The sequence below is a fragment of the Passer domesticus genome, chromosome 3 (assembly GCF_036417665.1).
Source record: "Passer domesticus isolate bPasDom1 chromosome 3, bPasDom1.hap1, whole genome shotgun sequence".
NCBI classification, from domain to species: Eukaryota; Metazoa; Chordata; class Aves; order Passeriformes; family Passeridae; genus Passer; species Passer domesticus.
The window spans coordinates 70,117,520-70,137,320 of NC_087476.1; the positions used below are offsets into that span (position 1 = coordinate 70,117,520).

The 19,801-nt window shown below is 46.2% G+C and overlaps 2 long non-coding RNA genes across 2 annotated transcripts in view; one reads left to right on the forward strand and one right to left on the reverse strand.

Annotated features, from left to right (window-relative positions):
- LOC135296883 (uncharacterized) overlaps positions 1-19,801 on the forward strand; it is a 125,524-nt gene that overhangs the window by 55,248 nt on the left and 50,475 nt on the right. The window lies entirely within an intron of this gene.
- Positions 8,323-9,100, reverse strand: LOC135298144 (uncharacterized). The gene is made up of 2 exons (XR_010360135.1): positions 8,778-9,100; positions 8,323-8,520 (listed from the first exon to the last, which is right to left on the reverse strand). It is a non-coding gene; the product is annotated as an uncharacterized LOC135298144 (long non-coding RNA).

The following is a 19,801-nucleotide window of genomic DNA, read 5'->3' on the forward strand; positions in this document are numbered from 1 at the left end:
GTGAAAACATCTGCCTTGGAAGCCACCAAGAATGGAGCAGGAAAAGGAATGAGCAAAGTGGGACCTGAATTCTGCTAATGAGCGCACGTTGGAGGTGGCGTGGTGCTCTGAGCAGTCAGAGCCCAGGCAGAGCTGAAACCACCACTGCTCTGTGCAGGAAAACGGGACACGTAAAGCTCTAGATGTGCACTCTGCTAGGCATTGTCTGCAGTGGCTTTGCAGGCAGCAAGGGAGCTCTCTGTGCCTTAGCTGGAACAACTCCTCCACTGAACGTACACTCTGCTTCCTTGCTTCTCTGGACCACTCCCTGCCGTCTGGCTCTTAGCACCTCCAGCCTTCAAAATGTTCAAATAACTCCGTTTATCCTCACAAGACCTCTGTGGGAGGGATGGGTAAATCCTTAGCTTGCAATTGGGAAACTGAAAAATAATCTCTCATCCCTAATTTGCAATGAGGCTTCAGTGTGCCAGGCAGTGCTCAGACCACGCTGCAAGCACATGCCTGCACACACAGGAGCAAATGGACACTTCTGGGTGTCTCTGTACTGACACAGCTGCATTTTTATGGCTTGGTCAAGCTGTGTGGGCACTGCAGGTTCAAACATAACTTGCTTTTGATTTTGCTCACACAACACACACCTGGTGTGAGAGATTCTGGTTCCCGCTGCTTGTAAGAGATGAGTTTCCCTCCTGGGCTTGGTCAGTGAGGAGGAAAAGGAGTGAACCACGTGTGGTGACACCTGTGGCAGTGTGTAGTTGGGCACAGCAAAGTATAACCCACCAGTGGGGCTGGCCAGAGGTGCAGGAACCGCTGTCAGATACCTCAGGGTGCGAGGACCCATCGGCGCCGCTGCCTCGGAGCACTCTGGGCACAGCTGCTGCATCTGGGGGGCTGGTTTGTTCTTCCTGGAATCAAGCTAAAACCCCCAAAGGGTCCTGCCTGAAATTTGTAAACCAAAGTCGAGCCTCTTTGTCTTGTGATGCTTGCTTTAATTTTACTGTGGGCTGTCAGGAGAATAATTTGTGATTAAAACTGAAAGCTGCCTTGGAACAGCTGCCAGGCTGGGAGATGTCAGTGGGGGCTCCAAAGGGTTTAGTGAACTCCAGATCTTTAGTGCATTGTTTTCCCCACACTTAGATCCATGTGCAGGATCTATTCCCAGATCTAATCAGGATTTGGAATTGCAAAGGGGTGAATGCTAGAGCTGTGATCGGAGTCTGGGAGGACAAGGCAGCCCTTTGTGATTTACCTTTATGCTGCTCTGAGCTGCTTGAAACCCCTTATAAGAAAGGGGTGAGTCTGATTTAACAAATTTACCAAAGCTCACAGGTTTGTGGTTAAAAGTCAGTACAACAGGTCTTTGTGAGCCATGGATTTATGACATGTAAATAAGTTGGTGTGCTAATTGTGGCTGGTGTTACAGGTAGCAGGCATTTAAAAAAGTCTCGCAGGGTGATTTATGTGGGTTATTTCACACACGCTTGTGTGAAATACATTTATAGATCCTCTGCCTCCCCTCCCCACCGCTGCAAGGGCAGGAGCAAGGAGCAGCATTCAGCATAGGCTGGCCCACGCTTCCTCCCTGGGGTGCTGAGTTCCAGCAACCAGGAATCATTAAAACAGAGGAGAAAAAAATAGCTTTTTTGGCCAAGCCTGAGCCCTCCCATCAGTGTTGCCCTGCAATCTCTGTACTGAATGGAAACGGTTTCCTCTCTCCCAGCCCTAAGCTTACAGACTGGGTTTCCTGCCTTCCTGTTAGTGCTTCCACCTACCCAGACAGCTCTGACACTTCAGACTTACTGATCAGCTATTTTCTACCACAGCTCTTTTAGCAAAGGTTTTATGCGGTGGTGTAACAGCTGACTAAGCAGCGAGCCTGTGAGCGAGAGAAATGAATGTAGGGCTTTTTTTATCCAGTAACCTGACAGGGCTCCATCTCAAACTGGGAGGAATTTCTCCATGCAAACAGCTGGTTTAGGTGGGTGAGCTGATGTTCAGTTATGCTCTTGGAGCTGGGAGGCAAGCCGTGACAGGGCCCCCCATGAGGTAAAAAGGCAGGGGGATGCATCAAATACAGTACCTAGACGAGAGGAGCATAGACACTTTGCATAGTGAAACCACGATGTGAAGATATGCTGAGTGTGTGACTCGGCTTTGAAAACAGTTATCATATGCAAAAGCAGTTAATACATAGGAGAATTCTAGAGGGAGACTCTGGACCAGAAATATGAAAGTTCAAAGTGATTTTCATAACAGACAGCCTGTCATTTCAGAAGGCTGCAGAATGGGGCATTTTGGGGAACCACAGCTGAGCTGGAGCCAGCCAGCCAGCTCCAAACTGAATTTTAGGGGTATGTGTGTATATATATATATACATATATACACACATAATATATATATATATTCCCTCATCTGTGCTGAATTCCTTCCACAGTCAGAGAAGTGTAACCATTCAGAGCACATTTCCATGGTGCTTTCAGTTTTCATGCTTGCTTTTGCAAATTACTTCAAATATATCTCAAGGAATGAACTAACTCTGTCTTCAGTTAGTGATGGATGTACCTTAAAACATTCAAAGCACTTAAGAAGTTCTGATATCTTTGGTCAATCCTTAGCCAAACCATAGCCTTGTTAGAGTTTTATTCAGATACCATTGACAAAAACATCTGTAGACTTCCATTTGAACGCTTTTATCTACTGTCATCCATCATAAGTGGATCTTTAATTTTACCACACCGGGCAGCTAGTGAAAAACCCCCCAAAAGCTGAAGCATAATCCTTTGAAAATTTTTAGAATTGAGAAAATTTCTGTTACTGTTATGGCACCTGGTTTCCACTGTGAGGTGGTCTTATTAAGAAGTGCCGCATTGCCCAGTGGGTGGTGTTTGAGGGCAGAGGGGTAAGGACACCAGCAGGACATTAACACTTGCCCACTGATGAGACACTCCTGGACAGTGCTGCTAATTCTAGGAAGGCATGTTCCCTCCTTCTTCCTGGAAAAAAAGTGAGAGAGAATAGAGGAATTGACAATTATTAACAAGGCAAACCAGCTAAAGTGCTAAATGAGTTCATAAGGACTTGAAAAGGGAAATAGATAGCATAGATGCTCAGGGAAGTATTGGTAATGAGAGAAGATGATGTGGATGGACTTTGTGGAGAGATAAAATCTGGTTGAGTGGCAAGATGGAGCAAGATTAGAAAGAAAGTTCAGGTGTGACCTGTGTGCCTGAAGATGACATGACCTGGAGGGAAAGGTGACTTAATCTGAAGATACTTTTCCCTTGTGCTTTGTCTTTTAAGAACAGCAGTGGCACATTTCTTCTATTTCTACCTGCTCCTGTCTCCATGATGGCCAGTACCTCCTTGAACACTAGCTTGCACAGCACAAAGCATGACATATCCATTGATATTGGGAAGACATGGCATTCCTCTCATTCAGAGGTGCCTGTGAAAAGTGTTGGGAAGACAACTCTGCAAAATTTTATTCTTTGTACTCAGTATAACACACATGGTTGGAGGAAGGTTTGCCCTCAGACCATGGGGAACTGAGAAGGATGCCCAGCACTGGAGTTTCTACTGAAGGGGTCAATAAGCCCACTGATGTGCTGGTGCCTTTCATGGCATGCCTAGAAACTGCTGCTGCTGAATGCAATGCAGCACTGACACCTCAGTGAATCGATTTCCCTGAATGCCATGCCAAGCAGATGAGAAGCCTTTGTCAGCCAGTTTGGGTCAAGTCCGTCATCCGATCCCTGACCTATAGCTTGTGGGAGAGGAGTACAAAGGATGAAGTCATCAGAAAAGTGCAAAGGTCTTGTGCCCTTGGAGGGGGGAGTTAGATGTGCAAGAGGAACAACGTGTTCAAAATAAATCAAAGATACCAGCCCTAGGCAGATGGGTTTCTGTGCTGATTCTGGTGCCCATGAAGAAGCACAGCAAAGCAGGGGTTGCCTTGGTGTCTGAGAGGGGCTTTCACCCCACAGGTTTGAAATGTACTGTCACCACTGGAGCATCAGAGGTTATTTAACATGCAGTGCTGTGTACCTTTGCTTCCCTGACCACAGGACTAAAGCCTGCAGGAGAAGGATTTTTCAAAGTGGTGTGGCAGGCTAGCAGGAAAAAAAAAAGTGTCTGGTGCTACAGCTATTCCTTGTATGTAAATGTACCTTTTACTCTGTTCAGATTCCATTTTCCCCAGGCTTTCCTCTGATTTCTTTATCTCAGCAGAAGTGGGTCAAACTCATCTGTATGTTCAAGAGGGAGGTCTCAACTACTGCATCTAGATAAAATACTTTCAGTCAAATGTCACAGCCTTCCCACTCAGTAAGAGGCACAACTGCTTCTACAAGCATGAGAAGGTCCCAGATCATCACTGGGCAGCTTGGCGGCTTTTCAGCTTTTCCCTCTCTGTATGTCCACGTCGATCCCAGGATTTGTGAGATGTTGGAGAGGCTGGATGTTCTTGTCTGTGTGGTTTGGGCAGGAGAATGAATAGGACTCGTCTGGCTCCAAAACTCAGGATATTAGTTACATGTTGGTAGGCTCTCCAGCAGGGCATGCTGACCACTGCATGTACCAAAACAACCTGGGTTGCTTTTTCTGGCATGACATTTCAGCTCCATGCCTTAACATGTTTCCATGGAAAGTGAGACGGGGCAGCATTTTCAAAGGTGAGGATGCAGAGGTATGCAGGGACCGTTAGCGGAAGGGTTCGCTTGAAGAGCTGGAAAATTAAACAAGAAGAGTCTAAGAAGGGTGATTTAGGAGTGCAGGGGCAGCAAGATGCCAAAGCTATGGACAGATAAATGGAGTATCAATTTAGAGTAAATTGCAGTGTAACAGCTCTGTGCACACAAGTATTATGGGATTTTAGAAGCCAAGCAAGTTTAACTGTTATATCCCAGGCCTGGATATGTCACTGCTGTGGCTGGACTGGCTAGTTCTCACAGATTGCAGGGTATTTCTGGCTTTTTAAAGATGGGACAGTTTTAGATCTTGCCACAGCTTGATCCATTTATGGCTCCTGGATCCTTGTGTGGGAACAGAAGAAATAAAGTGAGAACTTGAGAAGAGTCTGGAGAATGAAAGCCCAGAGAAGTGAGAGGGAGCAGGAGGTGGGAGACATCTGTGGGCCTCTGTGGTGGTGGTGCAGAGCAGTTCAGGGAAGTGGGAGGGAAGCCAAAAGGCTGGGGTGAGATGACATTGTCAAACTGATGAGACCACCTCCACGCCAGGAGGAGTAAAGCCATGGGTGAGCCCAGCACCCATCCCACTCCAGCTTTCTGGAGGCAGCTTTGGCCATGTCACACCAGCTGAGCTGTGGTGGAGTGTGCCTGGCTGAGCAGCCCTTCCACTCAGCTTACAGGAGTTTGTTTGGCCTGTGCCAGCTCTCCATGGGTCACTCTCCTTGTACACTGGGGCCACAGACTGCTCTGCCCATGGGGATGCATGCCAGATTTCATAGAATTGTGGAATAGTTTGGGTTAGAAAGGACATTCAAAGGTCATCTAGTTCAGCCTTCTGCAATGAGCAAGGGTATCTTCAACTAGATCAGGCTGTTCAGAATCCTGTCTAACCTGACCTTGAATGTTTCCAGGGATGGGGCACCCACAGCTACTCTGGGCAACACATTGCAGTGTTTCACCATCCTCATTGTGAAAAATACAATGCTGGTCTGGGACTAACTCCCCCATAGACTCCAGCAGCCTGGAGGTTCACTACCTCTCCACTCAAGCCCTGTGGCCCCACTTTCCTCTGGGGAAGATTGCTGGAGGCATTGGCTGGAAGGGCAACTTCTCAATTTAATTTGAAGTTTCAGTTGTTATCCCTGCAGGAGCAGGGAGTTTTAGTGGAGTGAGCTGTTGCCATTTCGTGCTGTTAATACCAGTGACATTGTAATTTTCATGGCCGTAAAGATGCCTGGAGCAGAGGGTGGGCCCACTTGAAGTTAGCAGCAATAGGGTTTTTTTCATACTCAAGAGAAGAAATTATCTTTCCAGCAAGCAACCTTCACTTCTGTTGCCATGATCTGCCCTCCTCCCAAGAAAGTACTCACTTCAGAAAGACTCTGCAGCCCTGCAGAGTGTGAGGGGCTACCCATAAAAGAGACACACAGACACACACACATGCAAACAAAAAAACCCCAACAAAGCAACAAGCCACAAACAACGAACAACAACAAAAAACCACCCACACCCCCCTCTCTGAAATAAAAAGCAGCTGCTGGAAGTGAGAGCTAGACTAATGTGGGGATGAAAGCATTTATGCAGAGCAGAGGTGGGGAATATTGGCTCAGTGGAGTGGGTGGAAGTGTCCTCATGAATGAGCAGCACAAAGCAGAGCTGCCTCAAATAACAAAGAGGAAAGGAGGGCGTTAGGATTTGATAGTACAGACTTCGGAAAAAATGAGAAGTTGAGGAGAGAAGGAAATCATGGCTAATTTAAAACTGCCTTAGAGAAGCAGGTGGGAGGAAGACCTTGAACATTTATTACACAGGGACTTGAAAGTAAGGAAATGGTAAAACAAGGGTTGGAAGGCAGTGCAAGGGAGGGCTCGTTTTCTGATTGCTCTTTCAAATTAACAATACTGACTCTCAAAGAGAACATTGGGGAGTTTCTGAGAAAATGCAGAAGTCCTGGAGTAAACTGTCCTAAGGGAAGGGCTGGGGAAAGAGAATGAAGCCAGTGGCTTCCAGAAAAATGATGATGATATGATGAGTCAGAGACACTTTCAGTTGCACTGAAATATTTACTCTTTGTCTGCCTGTATCCACATCAAGAAATGAGGGCAACCCTTCTTTGACAGGTTAGAGTTATGCTATCAGGAGGTGTGCTAAGGGGATAAATAACAGCACCCAGAGGAGCTTTATCAGCTCTTCCTGTTGTTACTTGCTTTGGACCAAATTCTTATTGACTCAGTTGGGTGCGTACTGGGGTGACCAGAAGCAGAGACTGGACACCTCTTCCCAGTGTGCTTGCGTTTTCCTTTTTTTGCATGCTTATCTTGACAGAGGTGACAACTCCTTTAAACAAGGCACACATGACAGTGGCAGCGTGCCTTCTTGAAAAGTTGCCTGGGTCTGCATCCCACATTTTATACAAAGAGAGTGAGAATCATCCAGAAAAAATAGGCACAAGCAGCCAATACAATCAGTTTCAATGTATTCCCCTTTTTTCAAAAAAAAGAGGGTGAACAACTCTCCAAAATAATCAGAGCTGTTAAATAACACTTATTCTGCGTGGAGGAAGTACAGTGCTATGGGACTACTGGCCCATGCCAAGGAAAACACTTGGACTTGCTATAACAATGGACCAAACTGAAGGAAATGGGAGGCTGTGGTGCCTCTGGGCTGTTCTGGAGGGAGCTGGGGGGAGTGGGACCTGGTGGCAGAGCCAAGGGAGGAGAGGCACGTGGTGGTCGTGCTGTGCTACGCATCTGGAGCGCTCGTTGGCTCGCTCTCCCTCAGACAGCGTCTCCCAGCAGCCAAGCCCAAATCAGGTCATGAAAACAGAGCACTGCCACCATGCAGCAGTTTTGTGGTGATCAATCAAATCACAGTGATTTTACTGAGGGAAAAACTTAGGCTTTATTTGCAAGAGTAAATATATATATATATTTTATTTTTTACTTTCCCCTCTGCTATACTAAATATTACCTGCTCATATTCAACAAATAGTCAATATTTCTGAAACACTGTTCAGGATCCCAGCACCAGCACTGAATAAAGATGTAGCAATATGTATGCAAAGTTTTTAAAGCTTAAAGTACAAGGATAAACTGAAGAAATCCTTTAAGAACTGTATCTGATCAATCTGATATTCTACTTCCACCTTCCCCATGCAATATTAATAACCTTGTTTCAAACCAGACTGTCTCTGTCCCATTCAGCCACATCCCATTCCCACAGATATGTAGATTTTCAGACCTCTGTGCTCAGGTGTCTGCTCCCTAACAGCAGTATTGAGCAGCCAGACTAGCTGCTGACGTGGCCCAAGGTGGGGAGGCAGGGAGGGAGACAAGCAGCCTGCTCACCACAGGCTGCTGGATGGAGAGTGCTGGCCGTGTAGAGTCAGATTCTATTTGCTGCTGCAGCAACCCAGCGCTGTGGCACTCATGCAGAGACCCATCACAGATACATCATGCTTCATGCAGAGAGCCATCACGTGACAAATACGCCACTTGCTTGCATAGGTGTCAGATTAAAAACGAGCAGTGTTTGGCCTGAGCAATTACATACTAGCTGTGCTTGTCTGGTGGTGGGAGGGAAGGGCTTCAATAGTGTCAGAGATTTTGTATGTGAAAAGAGATTTAATGAAGCTCTCTCAGCTCACAGTCATTTTCTTGTGCTTTTCATGGAGCAGGAGGTGAAAATGAAGATTTGATTAGTATTGCTGGATCTGTTCTAATAAAAGACATCCTTACTTTGTCTTCCCATCCTCACACAAGGAGACATATTAGCTTCTGTGTTTCTTTTTTCTTTCTCTGCACAGGAACCATATCTCTCCCTCCTATAGGTCTCCCTGTAAAGATATTTATTCTGGATCTGCAGTTGCCCTTAGTCATCTGCAGACTCTAGCACTGTTAGACAGCTGTTCCTGTCTATGGATGTGCATGGGGCAGACCCCTCTCCCCCACAGCCAGCCCCATGTGCAGCTGCAGCAGGGCTCCCTTCTGGTCTCCAGCATCCCAGCAGCTGCTCTCCTGTTCTGCATGAGATCCCCACATGATGGGCTTCATGCAAGTGTCATGGTGCGTAGCTGGAAAGGGGAACACTCACAGAAACTGATATAGGGATGAGGTGGTGCCCCCTCGGATTGCCCCTGCCTGCAGGGAGCAATGTCAGGATGTGGTACTGGGATGACCAGCATCATGCCAGGGCAGGGCTTCTCCTGACCCAGACCTGCTGCACAGGGCAAATCCCTCATGCCCTGGAGGCAGGAACAGGAAGGGAGGAAAGGCTGAAAACCGGAATTGCTGACAGCCTTATTTTGGTCAATGTCCCACTGAAGTCAATGGGATGTTGCTCCAGGAAAAACTGGATAAGGATCTGGGGTTTGGCAGTGGCAGAGGTTCTGTCTTCTTGCTGTTTATTCTCCGAGTGGAGCCCTAACCCTCTGTTTGTGACTTCATGATCATTTCCAGAGCTGTGCTAATGATGTCATACCCGGGGGATTCTGGCTTCAGGTGGAAAATTAACAGCAGGAGCAGATGAACTCTTTAATAAACAAAGTTCCTGTTTTCATGCAAATGTCTTTAGAAATAAGGAATGAGGGGAGTGAGAAATATAGAAATTTATGGTATAGAAGCGACACTGTTTGGAAACAGACTTTTTATGAGTTTTCCAAGAGGCGCCAGCTGCTCTTTAATGTTTTCATTTAAGAGTTTTATGTATGAAAGCTCTAGCTTGTGTAAACAGCAAGGCTGAGAAAGTTGCAGGGATTATTGTTAATGGTGAACCTAACAGGCTGGGGATTTGGCTCAGAAAAGACTGTAAGTGTTGACTTTTTTTGGAGCAGAGGATTTTAACGCGGCTGGATGATGCCTCTGATGTCGCTCTTGTTCCCTGGGCTCTCCTGCCCATGCCTCTCCCTCTCACAGCCACCCCAAATGTCCCTTCTTTCCTCCAAGACCTGAGGGAAGGTGGCAGAAGCACATGGGAAGCCCTTCAGAAGGGCAGCACCTTCTCTGCTGTGCTGCAGCTTGTCATCCTCCAGGAGCAAGCCCCGGGTCAGAAGGTGGCCAGGTTTTGCACTGTCCCTTGCTGAGTGAGCTCTGCAGGCAGGGCTGGCCAGGGTGCTGCTGCTGTGGCAGCATGGCACAAAGGCAGCCAGCCACCCATCGTCCTCCCTGTCCTGTGCCCTGCTCCTGCCTGCCCTCACCAACAGCCACTGCTCATCTGCATCAATTCATCCGCTGGTTTGGTGAGTGCCTACTGTGAACTCCAATTAATAGAATTGCTTTATTTTGCGGGAGCCCATGTCACAAACAGCTTTGTGAGTGTTTTTCTGGTGGGTTCCCTTTGTTTGGCATTTAACCCTCCATGTGTGGCACCAGACTAAAAAATAAATAAATAAATGAAGTCCCTTTAGCAAGGCCAGTGGACACCCAGCACTTCCCAAGGAGCACCAGAGAGAGGATCTGTGGTGCTTGCTGCTCTCCATCTTGCTCTCAATGGTTTTCTGCAGCAGCTTTCTGTTTGCTCATCTACAGGAATACTCTGCATCTTGCCTGCCTGTTTTTGAAAAGGTGACTGCTGATGACAGCTAAGATAACAAGAGAGTGGGTTTAGGGGGTTTTTTTTGCCTTCATGAGAACACCTCCAGTTCTATTAATAAAATCCTGAATCTGACTTGTCCTTCTGAGAACTCCCAGCCTCTCTTCACCCATTCAAATCTGTATTTTTAAGCTGCTGTAGGTGGATTGTCGACAATGGTTGTTATGCAAACTCCAAGTGCTGGCTTCAGGAGCTTCTTAGAAATATGCAATGAGTAATCTTTATGTTTCTGACAGGTCTACGAGGAGGGAGGGTGTGCAGTTTTGCTGAAGATAGGTTGACAAAATAAGTGTCAATTCATGACAAACTGACTGCCAAAAATACTCACATCAAACACTGAAAACAATTAGTGAACAGTATGACAGAACATCTTTGAGGCTTGGGAGTGCACTGAGGACAGAACCCCTCACTAGTAAATGGATATTTTAATGGTGTTTTTTTTTTTTTTTTTAATTTGGGTCAGGAGAAATTATCAGGTCCTTTGTTCTCCAGCATTATTTGTAGGTTTGTGTCGGTTTTCAGTTTTGGGGTGTTTTTGGGAACTCATAGGCAGTGGCTATACTTGAAAGATAAGATAGGTATATTTTTTGAGCTTGTTGTGTGAAACGAACGCTGATCACATGAGACCTGGCTAATACAGTGGGATCACAGAGGTGTGAGATGGATATGAAAATCAGAGGAACTGTGTCAGTAGCAACCTGGACTGCAGAGGCTTCTGAACTTGAAGCTGAAGCAGCATCTTGTGCTCCAGTGGGCTGATTAATTTCATACTTCAGAAAAAATTTATTCGAAGAGAGATTTCCCTGAATAGAGAACCAGCTGTTGATAGCTCCTTTTGTACATGGTCTGCATCAGAAGTATAATATGCAAGCCTTCGGATGCCAAGCTGACAAAACAGGGACAAGAAAGACTTCTCAGGGCAGGGGACTGGCAGCAAGATGAGGTCCCTCCCCAGATAGCTGTGCACTTGGCAGAGTTGCCATGTGGTGCAGTTTGCCATTTGACCCAAAGCCATCACATCCTGCGCTGGCTGGAATTGGGAAGTTTGGCTTTGCGGTAGCTGTTTTCTGACTGCGATGGGTGGCTCCTGCGACCTGCAGAGCATGCCAGCAGCAGATGGGGAAGAGGAGCCAGCACAGCCCCGTGATGGCCCTCGGGCTTGGGGCTGCTACTGCCTCTGACACACAGGATAAGCCACCTAGGGGTCAGTAATAGCATCAGCCAGTGGTCCTGGCTTATCTTAGTTGGTTTTCCAAGGTTCTAAGCTTCTCTGCATGATAGCTCACAATGCTATCACCCTCCCAGCCCTCCCCAAGAAGGACTTGCCTTTGGCAGAGGTTTTGAAGTGTCTGTCTGTAGCATAGCTGCATGGAGGTGACCCTGGGGTCAGGAGGCTCTGAAGGGCACAGTGCCAGGTGCCCTGGATGACCTTATATTGCCGTTCATGCAAAGCATCCTCTGTTGCTGTCAGCGGGCACACCAAGAACCCATGGCAACCCGCATCTTTGCATCATGCTGGTAGACACAAGGAGGCAAAACCCAGGACTCCACCAGCTGGAAAGCCCCTTCTCTAGGCACAAGGATTGCCTTTACACCATAGCTCACAGATCTTCAGAAGTCGACCAGCTCTGTGAATCCACATTTTCTAATGCTGCAAGGCCCAATGCTTCTGCCAGACTGTTAGTTCCATACTCCTCTCACAAGTGAGTCAACAGCCATCTGTGCATGCTAGAAATCAAATAACTTTTCCTTTAAGAGGTTTTTTTGTCACTTATAATGAATCCCTCTGCATCGCCCTGTGTGGGACCTAGTGATGTCCAAGATGCAATCAGGAGGAAAGAGTATGATCTGAAGCCACCCACACCAGCCTGGTATCACCTTTCCATCTCAGCTGCACTTCAGCCAGCCAGCTGAAACGAGGCGGTTTTCTCTGTGCTTGGTGCCAAACACTATTCTCACTGAACCAGAGGGAATTTTTGTTTTTCCCTAAATAGGAATGATTTGGCCTTTGGTGCTGCTCAACTGGAAAGAATCCAGCAGTTTTCTGATCTTGTCAGTGTGGCTGAGATGGTCATAAATCAGAAGGGCTGCTCCAGAAATATTTTTCCTGGGTTTGATTCTCAATCCCACCATGCTGGTATAATAAAAAGAAAAATTGGGCCCACCACCGGTTTAATTTTACAGATAACCGCTCTCTTTCCAGGCAATCTTTGTGATTAATTTTTCTCACAGTCTGCTTGGAGTTTTTTTGGGTTTGTTTCATAGGGCTGTTGAGTTTTTTTTACCCTCCTCTTCCCTTCCATATGGGGAAGAATAAAGTGAAGAAACAACAATTTCAGAGAAGAAAGACTTGGAAAGAGTTGCTGTTTTCTGGGAGTCTGCTACAGCTGTTAATTTGTGGAAAACCTCAGTGGAAAGTAAGCAATATGGCAGCATCACTTTACACGAGAATTCAGCCATGGCCTCGTTCCAAACCATGGCTGATTTAGGTTTTTGGCTTGCACAGCCAAAGCTTCATGTAGTGTCATGCTTTTTTAAATAGATAATGTTGATGCAGCTGTGGAAAGCTCTGCTGTTCTTTTTTTTATTTTAACGTGGAATTGTCGTCATTCAATCAAGCTTGAGCATTGTGGAGCTGTGATGTTGTTTGTCTTTGCTTGTTAGATGTTGGTGTGAGAACCTGAGACAGGCTGAGATGTTGTTTGGGAACAAAGAAAAGGCTCCCTCCCTTCTTCCTTGTCTCCTTTACAGAAATGCACACAGACACAAACTCCCATCCAAAAAGGCAGAAACGCTGAGAAAATTTGGAACTGGGCTTAAATTTTGTGGGCTGGGACCCTTCTGCCTCTCCAGAGCATGCACACTCTTTTCTTCCTGTACGTTTTGCTCCTCTCCAGCATTTGTCATGCATAGTTGGTGGCATATCAAGATTCTGAGTACTGTACTGAGTGCAGTAACCTCTTTTTCTTGGATGGACATTTTGTTTGTGGAGAATACAGCATGGTGCTCAGTTGTCTGGGCAGAAATGAACACTGAGGAAAATCTCAGCTATGTGCTGTCTATTAGATCAGAGATTAATTTTCCAGTAGAAATGTCCAATTATTTAAACCTCTCCAGCAGACGAAAGAGCTTTTGACAATCTGTTTTTTTGAAAAACCCTGCAATTCAGTTGGCATGGATTAGATGACCTATTAGAGATTAGAAAAGGGGGAAAACGTTTCTAATTAATGCCAGCCAAGCTGTTAACTTGGGGAATACCAGTGAGTGGTAGAACAAGACAGCTCCTACAGATATTTCTGTGGTCACAGTTCATGTGTGTATTGCTACCTAGACCTTCTTCACAAAGCAGTGCATGAGTTCCCCCTTTCCCAGTAAGGTGATAGTGTGAACTGGACCAATTGTGGCTCTGCCTCCTTTTCCAAGGCAGACTTTCATGAATGGGTAAGTCCAGTTTTTTTCCCAGTGCTACCGTGTCACACAGTGACTGATTCACTCACCTCCTTATCTCTGGGCCATATGAGTTGCTTTGATTGCATCTTCCTCACAGCTTGGCTATGTATCTTGTTTCTTTCCCCCGGGGTGAATTAGGGCAGAATCCTGCAATCCTTAGAGTTTCCCCACAGCATCTGGAAAGAAGAGGAAAACCAGAGATGAGCCAGAAAGAGTCAGGCGGAGAAAGATGTAAGAATTTGGAGGCAGGAACTATTCACTCTTGGAATGAAGCTTCCTCCTGGCTGGCCTAAGGCAGAGCAATTTACGCTTTTCTGCAAAATGCAGGATGGCCTAGGCTGTGCTCTTAGGAGTAAACATTTCAAGGGTGCCTGAGGGGGCCCCTATTTGTATTTTTATAAGGTATTTAGTCTCCTTTGAGTTTCAGGCTATATCCCCATTGTCAATATTGGAGCTAACTTGAAGTGGGGTAGTGCCTTGTGGAGATAGTTGAGCTAGGTTGAAGAAGTTCAGCTGACAGAAGTAGTTTACCCACAGCAGTGGATTTGTCAGACCATCATACCTGCCTGCTGTGATCCCTTATCCTGTGCCAAGCCCTGCTTTAAGCTGTCTCTAGCCCAAAGCTGCACTCCTGACTTCTCTGCAGCCACCCATTGATGCTCCAGGACCTAAATGCCACAGTCGGGGCAAAGCGTGGGGTTTGGGAGCTGGAGTCCTGCCAGTGCTTTTGGGAAGGTTTTGCAGGGCTGAACCCACATTCACTATTAGCACTGTGAAATGCTTTCCTGTTTTCCTCTGGCCACTTGAACTCTCACTGCAGCCCTAACTGACGATCGCATTTTGTTTTTAAAGACAGAGCAAAGGTGCCAAAATATTTCAGTAGCTCCCCTAGGAACATCTGCAACTTCTTTAGCTAGTATTTTTACAGCTGGCCATAACTTTATTTTATTTTTGAATGCTAATAGTTGTGAATCTGGGACCCTGAAGGAAAACAACGGCTAATTTCCCTTGCATCAGGGTTTAAAACTTATAAAAAGCTACTCTTGCACCATTGAATAAATCACCAGGAATGAAGCTAAGGGGTACTTTGTCATTTGCCAGACCAACTTTCTGAGCTCCAGACAGAGCTTAGACCAGCCTTCAGGCTTAGAATAAAGTCTGTGTTTGGAGCCACCAGGATCAAAACCTACAGAGCCCTTAAGTGACAGAGCTGCTGCTGCTGCTGCTGCTATTGAGGTTCATGCTGTCGTGTGGCAGGAGAGCCATCTGATCACTGCCTCCAGTGCAGTTCCTGTCATCTGTGATGAAAAAGGGAAGAATAAAATGATACCAAAGTCTAGGAGGAGGAATTAGGTTTGGGAATTCAAACTTCCATCTAGTAAAAATGCTGCAGACCTTTAATTGCAGCTCAGATTTATTATGTGCTAGCTATGCTTAATAATAACAATGAAAATAAGCCAAAGATGTTTAGTCATTGTATCAACCTGTCACTCATAATCTTTGTATGGCACCTCTCTCTCCCTCTACTGAGCTAGAAAAGCATGAAGAGAAAAAAAAAAAGCATGCTGCAGAGCTACCAATTTTGTTTAACTGCCAACAAAGAAATTTTAGACTGAGTTTCAGACTGGCATCATCTTTGACTCCTGTTGTGATGGAAACTGTACCTGACCTCACATTCAGATGCAGCCCCAGGCACCGTTTCTGAGTGAGGCCCTCACCCACCTGTGAGAGCTGCACCCTGCTTCTTGAGAGCAAAATGCTGGGGCGGGCAGGTCTGCAGCCACAATTCGAACAAACGTACCAGTGGCACTTGCAGGCTGGTGACACAGGCAGGCAGCAAATCAGCACTGGGTGTATCTGCTCTTGGAGAAGTCCTTGATGGGCTACCTTTCTGGGGGGAGCCAGAGCTGCCAGATGGAGGATGCCAGTAGTGGAGGATGGTGTGAAGTGTCATTTTCTGAAAGTGACATTGCTTCCCAATGTAGGTGGACCCATGCCAACATGCTCAAGCAACGATTAGATCTGACTGTGAGATTTCCCACAGCTCAGGGGTATTGCTGATGTGGAGCAGGATTCAGGGTTCCTGTTGGGGCTCATTCCCAACATGGATAGGTAGCTCTGATGGGCTGTTATGGTGCTCCCCTGGGGACAGAAAAGACAATACCCCTCTCACTTGCACTGGGATCACAAGCTTGTCATTTCCTCAGATCCAGCAGCATTTCTTTCGATGTGCTTCTAAGTGGGAGGGGAAGTAGGCTAGGAAATAAGATTTGATGCTTTTTTCATATTTTCATGGACCTGCCCTGTCAAACCCTGTGGCAGCTTTGCTGGTAATTGCAACTCAAGCAGACACAATGTTAAATGTGATAAAATCGAACAGAAATCTTTAAAACTCCCCAGGATTACCTCCAGTGCTGCAGTTAATTTTTTGTCCGTGACTTCTCCAGGAAACCAGATACATCTCATGCAATTCAAGAAGGCTTAGTGCCTTGACCTAAGTGCTAAGGTATTGCATGATCTGCCTGCCAGATACCACAGCCCCACTGCTACAGACAGGTAATTGGGTCAGCACTTGTGAACTTTTGACACACACAGACTTAGGGCCGGATAGCACGGATGCCCTCAAGCAAGTAAAGGCAATTCACCTATCACCGTGAATCTAACCAGCACTGAACTCCAGTCATTTAGAATAAGGTGGCTTCCATCCTCTCCATTTCAATCCTACCTGAAGGCACAGAATTTGTCTGTGTGGATATCTTCCAGGAGATGCCCAAAGCAGCTGGTGGAAGTGCTGTGCTGGTGCAGGACCGTGCAGGGACGCTCACTGGCTGCCGTGCAGACATGTGAGCAGTGCCCACTCTGGGACCCTTCACAGGGGCTAATGGTGTCCTTTGGCACTTTAACACCGTGGCAGGAGGTGTATGTGTGTGTCTCTGTGCCACAGCAAGCCCATAGAAACAATGCTGGACTGTAACAGAGGAGCAGGGCTAAGGAGTGGGCCTGGCAATGCTGCTGTTTTAGGCGTGTGTGAGACAGGAGATGTCCTAAAAATGCCTCCGCTCATCTTTCATAAATGGAAAATGCAGGGTTTGGTCAACTCACCTCCCTCTGTCCCTGCTGTATTTGTGTATTCTGCATATTTTTTCCTCATAATACATCTCAAGACACTTTCCCATCAGCTCATGCTGTTATGTCACTCTCCAGTGGGTGAGCTCAGTATGACTAGGAAACACTGAAGGAAAATGAGATGCAGATGTGGTAACTGCATTAATATTCCCCTTCAATGCTGTTGTTGTTGGGGAGCGCAGGCTGTTAATTTGACTTTGCTCCTCCACAGAGCATGCATACATCAAAGTGTCAATCTTATCTGCCTTTTGTTTCAGCCCACCTGCTCTCATGGAACAGCTTGTCCAATGTTCTTGCATCGTCCCTGGTCATTCTCCATGGGTGCAGCACATCTGGCGGGGACCACAGGGGACACTGGAACCTGAGAGGGGCTTGCATCTGTGGTTCAGTTATGTCATGTCTGAGTGGTGCTTGTTTGTGTATTTTCAGAAAAAACAGAGTAAAAAAGGTTTTCCTCCATAAATTAATAGTGACCTCAAAGCTCCCATGGTGGAAAAACTGTTATGTGATGCAATGCCAGTGAAATAAAAGCAACTGCAACTTCATAGAAAAAGCAGTGATATTCTGATTAATTGCTCTGTTTTCTGGGGTTTCAGTAAAAATGTCTGCTGATTATTTCTGAAACTTATGATGACTGTCTAAGTGCATAACCCCTTCTTAACATCAATTTGGCAAACAGAAAAGGAAATATATCATACAATATTCCGCTTGTAGGGCCAAGTTCTGTCATTTATCTGCTTGAAAAGCCTCTGTTGACTGCCTTGGGATTTCTCCCTGCAGAATGATGGCAGGACATGATCCAGACCCAATATAAATGTAATGTATGAACCAGTATATCTTCAGATGGAGAAAACGTGTGTGGAATTTCCCTGCGCTATCATGTGCATATTTTATAGGCAACTGCATGCAGTTATTGAAAAGAAGCACAGACGTCTGTGGTTAGACATCAATGACTATTGTGGGAGGGAAAAGAGGGAAGCTGGAAGGCTTAGAATTTGTGCTTTATTGGTTTACTGAGAAATACAAGGTGAGAGAAATGAAAACAGTTTAGGATAGAACTGTAAGGAGGGAAATTGGCATTGCTGGCAACACTGATGAAATATAATGTCCTTGCCAGAAGAGTATAAATAATGAGTTTCCTGATAAAAAATGTTGATGAGGCCAGTAGGGGGGAGAGTATGAGGAAAATGTATGCATGTGGAAACTGAGTTTTATTTTGGCAGTGACTGAAAATAACCATGAAGCCTGGCACTTGTAAACCTGGGAATCCTGAAATTAATAATTTTCAGAGTTAACTGTTGGAGAGTGACAGCCCCATGAGGACCATTTTCTTTTTCAGGTCTTGCATATTCTTGCCTATTTTAAGTCCCCAGACTCACTGCTGGCCACATGACAGCTTGTGAACCAGCAGTTAGCCGAGATAGCAGCCTTCATTTCAACAGCAGCCATGGAGGCTGCAGAAAAGTGCTGAGGGCTGTTTGGTGAAGGGCTCTGCTTTGGGTGGGTTTCACATTGCACACATCTCTGCAATAGCTGATTGATGCCTTCCTTAGGTGTGTTATATACCACCGCTGTCTGTCCTGTGCTGTTCTGTTCTAGTCCTCTCTCCACGGGGAGGAGGGTGTACCATATGGTGCTCTGCTTCCTTAAAGCTTCTTGCTTAAGTCTGCACCGTGGAATACATGGAAGCTCTGGAGGTCTCTTGTCCAAACTCTTGCTCAGAGCTTCACAGGAGATCAGGTTTTTCAGGGCCTTGCTCAGGCACATTCTGCATGTCTCCAAGGATGGAGATTTCACAACTTCCTTGGGCTGTAGGCCTGCTTCATCAAGTAGGATGATCCTTCTTTATGACTTTAAGTGATTGGTGCTGATCCAGGTTTTAGGCCTTACAACAGAGGATGCTGCTATTCATTGCCTTTGGGGCGGGTTTGGGCTGCTTGAGTAGAAGCAGATGAAGGAAGATTTTCTTGGCTTGACAGCAAACCTCAGTATCAGCCCCAAGAAACTGGATCTAAAGAAGTTTCCACAAAGGCAAGCCTCAGGCTACCTGGCAGAGAGAAAGAGGATCCTTCAGGGAATAGTTCAGAGCACCTCTGTGAAGCTTCTCTTTTGAAATGCCCTCAAGAAGTGCTGGCCTATCTTCACTGATAACTGCAGGCATGTAGGAAGATTCGTTTCCCCCTTGCTTCCTACGTACATCCTCTATGCAGCAGCCTTTCTACCATCAAGCCTGGAATTTGCACTCTTTTTTCTTCATCTTCATGGATGGAAAACTGAGGAGATCAGAAAAGGCAAAGAGGAGAGAGGTGCTGCTGAAGGGCACTGATTCAACAGCTTGGTTGAAGCTGGGTATGCAAGTAATGATAATGTTGATGATTCATTTGCCCTTCAGCTCCTTATCCCGTGCATAGGTTGTGACTGTCCTTCAAATGACTTGGGAATTTGTTGAGATAGAGCAGCATTTAAGATCAACCACTGTTTTCCATCACATGGGAGCTGCAAAGCCTGTGTCTTATAAAGGATCTAGTGGTCCAAGTCCCAAACCAAATCTACTGTCTTCAGTCTGGTGGCTTTCCTCTACAAATACATTAGATGCTAGTGGTTAGGATCTCGAAAGAGCCCATCAAATACATCCACACACGTTTAGACTCTGTGCCCCCAGTCCCCATATAGTCAGAGCCTGGCAGGTAGCAGAGGAAAAGCATTCTGTGTGGGTGGGCTCCTAAGCTCTCTTCCTCAGTGCCAGGTGCTGTAGTCTGAACAGTCAAGCAGCATTTACGTTAGATAGGGAAAACCAAAACCATTAACAGTTGTCCAGATTGAGCACAACTCCATCAATTCTACACCATGTCATGAAAAAAAAATGCCAGAAGCTTTCTCAGAATTTTGCTTTCATATGCAGGCATGATGCTCTGCTTGAGGATTGCCATTGGCCGAGGAGCTGTGTGGTG